This window comes from Rattus norvegicus, chromosome 15 (genome assembly GCF_036323735.1).
Source record: "Rattus norvegicus strain BN/NHsdMcwi chromosome 15, GRCr8, whole genome shotgun sequence".
Lineage (NCBI taxonomy): Eukaryota > Metazoa > Chordata > Mammalia > Rodentia > Muridae > Rattus > Rattus norvegicus.
The window spans coordinates 34909940-34916168 of NC_086033.1; the positions used below are offsets into that span (position 1 = coordinate 34909940).

Genomic DNA, 6229 nt, shown 5'->3' on the forward strand with positions numbered 1-6229 from the left:
GCTCTAGCTGACCACAGTCAGCTGCTGCAAAGCAGCACATCCTGTATCCCACACCTGGGATTGAGATGAAGCGTATTCTTATATTCTGTATTTTTTTTTCTTTTTTTCAGAGCTGGGGACCGAACCCAGGGCCTTGCGCTTGCTAGGCAAGCGCTCTACCACTGAGCTAAATCCCCAAACCCATTTCTGTATTTTTTAAAAGGAACTAAAATTCCAGAATTTTCATTACAGGAAAGGACCTAAAAAGTAAAGAATAACAAAAGAGAAATTACTGTAAGTAATTGGAAATTTCTTAAATAATGGTCCAAAATAAAACCCTTTGCCTTTTTAAAATTTTTTAGTTATGGGCTGGAGAGATGGCTCAGCAGTTAAGAACACTGATTTCTCTTCCAGAGGTCCTGAGTTCAATTCCCAGCAACCACATGGTGGCTCACAACCATCTGTAATGGGATCAGATGTCCTCTTCTGGTGTGCATGAAGACAGCTACAGTGTGCTCATAAAATAAATAAACAAATCTTTTAAAAACTATTTCTTTCTTATTTTTATCCATACGAATGAAATGTCTTCCCGAACACCAGGGAGGAGGGCATTGGATTCCATTATAGATGGTCGTGAGCCACCATGTGATTGCTGGGAATTTAACTCAAGACCTCTGGAATCACGGAGCCATTTCTCCAGCCCTTTTTCTGTTTTTCCTTTCAGCCTTGGCTATCCTAGAACTCTGCTCTGTAGACCAGGTTGGCCTCAAACTCATACAGAGAGCTTGCCTCTGCCTCCCAAGTGCTGGGATTAAAAGCATCGGCCACCACCACCAGACCCAACCTTTTTTGTTTAATAGTTTCCCTAAGGTATTTGTCATAACAGAATTCCCACTTCCGCCATTGGTCTAGTCCTTCGTATAAAGCCCTTGTGTATAAAGCACTTTAACACATAAATCCTGTCTTGTGGGGATTCAGACTTCTCTCTGTTCTCTTCATCAATATTTACCTGAAGCCAGGACTTTCTCTTGTTTATCTCTCGCTTAGGCAGCCCAGCATCTCTGTTCCCACTGCAACCCTTGCTTGCCTCCTTTTCAGTGATTTTGGCTGGCACAGCCTGCCTGGCTGAATGGGACTCCCTTTTGTTGGGAGTCTAAAAGGAACAGAACACCAGGAAATTTTATTTGCAGCACATAAGGAAAGGGAAACACTTCCAAAGTCACAGGTCCCCAAGCTAGGCAAGCTGTCACTTATTAGGATGGGGAGACATATGCAGAAGTTAAGAGGGACAAATCAGTAGAGTCATCTAGGGTAAACCCTGATGAAGAAGTTTTCTAAGGAAGTACTGACACCTTGAAGAAATCATGGTAGAAAACAGTGATTGTTTTCTGCGATTTATAGAGTTGTTTTTCTGAGGAGGCATTACAGCCTTTGCATGACTTTAGTTACAAGACGGTCCTGGCAAACATGGACTGTCTTGTGTTACTGAGTACTGCAAACAGTGCACAGTAAGGCCTGAGATTACAAGGGTGGGGAATTCCTTCAAGGACCATGTAGATCAGATCTTGGGTTGGGTTTGAGGGAATCGTTTTATTCTAAAAATAGCTTTTGTTTCACAATCAATAAATATCCTTCTACACGGCTGTATAGGTTCAGTCCATTAGAGGCTGGACCTCTCGGGTGCCTGAAGTCACCATCTTCCTTTGATCATCCTGGTGACTGTAAAACAAACACAAGAGGCAGAGCCATCAGCACCTCGGTACAATAGGAGCTGTAGAAACGAGGCTTGGGCTCTTCTCCGGCTGAAGATTTGGATATGGATGAATGGAAGAACTGCACAGGCCAGTGAGATAGCTCGATGAGTAAGGCACTTAGCATGAAAGTCTGAAGATTTGAGTTCAATCACCAGATCCCACATGAAGATGGAATGAACGAAGTGACTCCACGAAGTTGTCTCGTGGCCTCATACATATCGTGGACATTCCCACAACAATAATATCTACATGACGACGACGACGATAGAATTTATTTGTAGTCTTCATACCCATTTCACAGTGTTATTTTTTTTTTTAAGATTTTATTTTATGTATATGAGTATGCTATTGCTGTCTTCGGACACACCAGAAGAGGGAGCCAGGTCCCATGGTGGTTGTGAGCCACCATGTGGTCGCTGGGAATTGAACTCAGGACCTCTGGAAGAGCAGTTCAGTGCTCTTAACCGCTGAGCCATCTCTCCAGCCCCAGTGTTATCTTTCTAAGACAGATACTTACAACTTGAAGAGCCCAAACAAAGACAAGGCACAGTGTGAATACCTATAGTCCTAGCGTTTGGAAACTAAAGGCAGGAGGATTGTCATAAGTTTGAAACTAGCCTAGGTTATGAAGTAAGTTGTTCCAGGCCAACCTGAGCTACGTAGCAAGACCCTGTCTCAAAACAAGTAAATAAGTATGTAGCCATGTTTTTATAAATCTACAAGTCTCTTTCATTTCTGTCTTGTGATATGGAGAAACAATGTTAACTGCCCAATCAGATAGCTCATATTCTGGATTTGTCACACACCCCCCTTTCTTTTTATGAGTTTAATTTTATTATGTTTTGCCCGCATGTATGTCTGTACCACGTGTGTGGCCTGGTACCCTTAGAGGTCAGAAGAGGACATTAGATTATTAACTGTGGCATGAAGTCCAGCAAAAGTTCCAGTCTCTTTGAATGTAAGAGACATCATAATACATTTCCAGTAAGCAAAATGTTCCCCACCACAGACTTGTTACTGACTTTAAATTTAAAGCTTCAGGGTTGGGGATTTAGCTCAGTGGTAGAGCGCTTGCCTAGCAAGCGCAAGGCCCTGGGTTCGGTCCCCAGCTCTGAAAAAAAAAAAATTAAAAAAATTTAAAGCAAAAAAAAATTTTTTATTGACCTTTTCCAAATTCCATTCTCAGACTTCTTCCGGTTAATTTTCTGCAAAGAATGAATTAGTTATAAAAAGCTGAAAAAGAGCTGCAGTGTCCATGGGCCTTGGGGCTTAAAAATATTAGAGATCTAGTTTTCATCAGATCCATACACAAAAGAATTTTAAAAGGTAGCCATGATATAAAACAGCAGCTCCTGTAACTTCTGCAAATGTCACCTCTTCAGAAGTTGCTTCAATTCAGTTTGCCTCATTCTTAGAAGCCCCATCAAAATTCTCCATCAAAATTCTCCACCAGATCTGGAACTTGATCATCTTCCTCCTCTCCAGAAGCAAGTGCTGCTTTTCCATCCACAGATTGTTCATGAAGAGCTTCAGCCGGTCTCTAACTGGTCAGACCATCTGCACCAAGCTGTTTGAGGATGCTGGGAAGCATTTCTGTCAGCTGCTTTGTCTCACCCGAGGCCTGTCATGGTGAAGGTGTTTGCTGCCAAAGACCCTAGACTTTTTTTTTTTAATTAATTAATTTATTTAATGTATACAAGTACACTGTAGCTGTCTTCAGACACACCAGATCCCATTACAGATGGTTGTGAGCCACCATGTGGTTGCTGGGAATTGAACTCAGGACCTCTGGAAGAACAGTCAGTGCTCTTAGCCGCTGAGCCATCTCTCCAGCCCCGAGACCCTAGACTTGAGGGTTGTAAAATGGATCATTGTTCCTTGGTTTGTAAACATGTTCACCTCTTCAATACCAGAGACGTTGTTTACCGCTAACTTGTTTAAGGAGAACCGCAGTTTCTTATCATCTGCAGTGCTGTTCTATGAAATATCTCCTTTCTTCGAGCAGTTCCTTTCCCACCCATGGGCACTTGTCCCTGCAGTTTGGTGAGGTTTTGTTGGTTCCTGATGGTTTCTTATTGGAGTGGAAATGGGGCCTGCTGAGGGAGGAGGGTACTACAGTTCCCATTCAGGAGGGTCTCTGGCAGACCAGCTGAGAAAAGGCACACACATTTGGGGACACAAGAGGCTAGAGGAAGGCTGGAAGTAACGCCAGAAAAATGTTTTTTTTTTTTTTTGTTTTACAGTGTCTGCAGCCAAACTTATCCCCAGGTCCCAGGTTAGAGCACCCAGGGCCCATGAGCAGCAGAACTTGTTGTGGCAGCCATTAGAAAAATGTCTTTTAAGTGACTTTTCCTAGCAGTACTGTACGAACATCAAACAATTGTCAGTTATTCATAATCTGCACAAATCATTTTGTTATCTCATTCTCTGATGTATGTTGATAATATCTATGTTGTCTTCCATCTATATCTGGTATCTATCAATCTAATCTAAATGTGTTTTTTAAACCAGTCTGGCTTTGAAGTCTTCACTCTCCCCCCTTAGCCTTAGCCTTTGGAAGGCTGAGGTTATAGGAATGTGACCCGTTCTAAAGTTAGTGTGTCTTTCTGGTGAAAATTCACTCCACACACTTTTTTTTTTTTTTTTTTTTTTTTTGGAGCTAAGGACCGAACCCAGGGCCTTGCGTTTGCTAGGCAAGCGCTCTACCACTGAGCTAAATCCCCACCCTTTGATTAGCCTTTTAAAATACCATGAATCTGGCTCCAGATAATGCTCAAAGAGGGGCCAGCTGTGAACAAATTTTTACTGACTTACATTCATTTTCAGTTTATGCATTCCACATATGCTATTCTTACATCTCATTCAGGTCCCAGCTCCAAGTTACTCTTGGAACAATTTAAACAGAGACAGGAGACTGAAAGTCTGTTCACTCGGGCAGATACAAGATTTACACAGCAAGGATAGTGTCAGAATTACTTCTAAGTATATACACCAGTGTTGTTCTTTTCCGTACTTGTTATCCAGGGTCATCTTGCCCACCTGCCAGAATTATGCTTTTCCTGATGAGGGCACAGGGGACTTAGTGGCAGACTAGGATTTAATGATAGTTGTGACTTGGGATTCAGCCATTGAGCTGTCCCTCAGAGGCATTTTTTTTTTAATAAGGGGGATAGGCTTAATAGCTGATTGTACGTTAGGATTGTCTCCTTTTGTTGTGGGAATGGAGGCTCATTGGAGGTCAATCTTAGGGCACAAACACTAACAGAAACTTTCTCAGCAACCCAAAAACTTCAATTTTGGCCCACAAATTTGTTTCCTAGACTTTGTAATAAGCCTGGTACCTTCCAGTCATATGGGAGGCAAGCTTCTTTGTGAACTCTTTGTAGCATCATTATTACTTACGTTTCTCTTGCATCAACCCCATACCTGCCTCTGTTATTTTCAATTTAATAAGAAGCAAGGGAACTTGGGGACAAACACATACATGGTTTTGGCTTGGTTTATCAGGTGTGAATGATCCAATTAATTAAATATAGCCCAAACCGGGGCAAGCCAGGCAACCTGAGCTCTCTATTTCGAAGGAAAGAACCAACTTTTACTCAGGTGCTGGACTATGCCTCCAACCTTCACCTGCCAGACACTCTATCATTGAACTACTTCCAAAGGCCAACAAGTAAATTCAAAGGCCGACAAGTAAATCCGATAAATTATTATTTACTTGATATAGTGTCTTGCTGTGTAGGTTGACCTTGAATTCTTCAAAAAATCCTGCAGTCTCAGCGTCTTCAGTGCGGGAATTACAGACTTGAGCTTTTCATTTCCTTCCCTCCCTGCCTCCATCAGTGTTGTGTATGTGTGTGTGTGTGAGTGTGTGTGTGTGTGTGTGTGTGCGCGCGCGCGCGCAAGAGATTGAGGGAATTTTCTCGCTTTGTGGATCCTTAGAAATTAAACTCAGGTCCTAATACTTAGCGATCAGAGCGCTGAGCCACCTCCCGGGTCCCCATTATCTTTAAATGCTACTCATTAAAATGAAATATCCCTATAGGCTATATGCAATTGATTCTACTACTGACACCATTTACGCCAGCCAAAACCGTATGTAAGTGTGAAAACATTCCTGGGCAGTCATTCCGCAAAGACCAGTCTCGTTAACACCGAGGGTTCCTTTCCCAGAACCCTCAAGGTCTCCCTGAGATTATCCAAACAACAGGTCTCCACAGACAGCCAGCCTCCCTGGCGTCAGGGAGGTTACATGCTAGGACCGCCCCTCGCACTCTACCCCCCCCCCCCGACCCCTTCCGCTCGACCCCGAGGCAGCGTTCTTCCTCAGAAAGCCTTTCGACCCGCCCATCCACTTCCCGCGAACTCCCCAGGGCTCCTGGGAGCGCCCCTTTGCAGGATTGGCCACTCTGTGTGTCAATCCGAGACTCGACGCCCACAATTGGCTGGCTTCTCCCACTGTCGAGTCACGCCGCAGAAGCGGATTAGGGCGGAGC

At 43.4% G+C, this 6229-nt stretch overlaps 1 non-coding gene across 1 annotated transcript; it reads right to left on the minus strand.

Moving 5' to 3' along the window:
- Positions 1-3973: 3973 nt before the first annotated feature.
- LOC120097219 (small nucleolar RNA SNORA5) lies at positions 3974-4136 on the minus strand. The gene has a single exon (XR_005494452.1). It is a non-coding gene; the product is annotated as a small nucleolar RNA SNORA5 (small nucleolar RNA).
- Positions 4137-6229: the final 2093 nt, after the last annotated feature.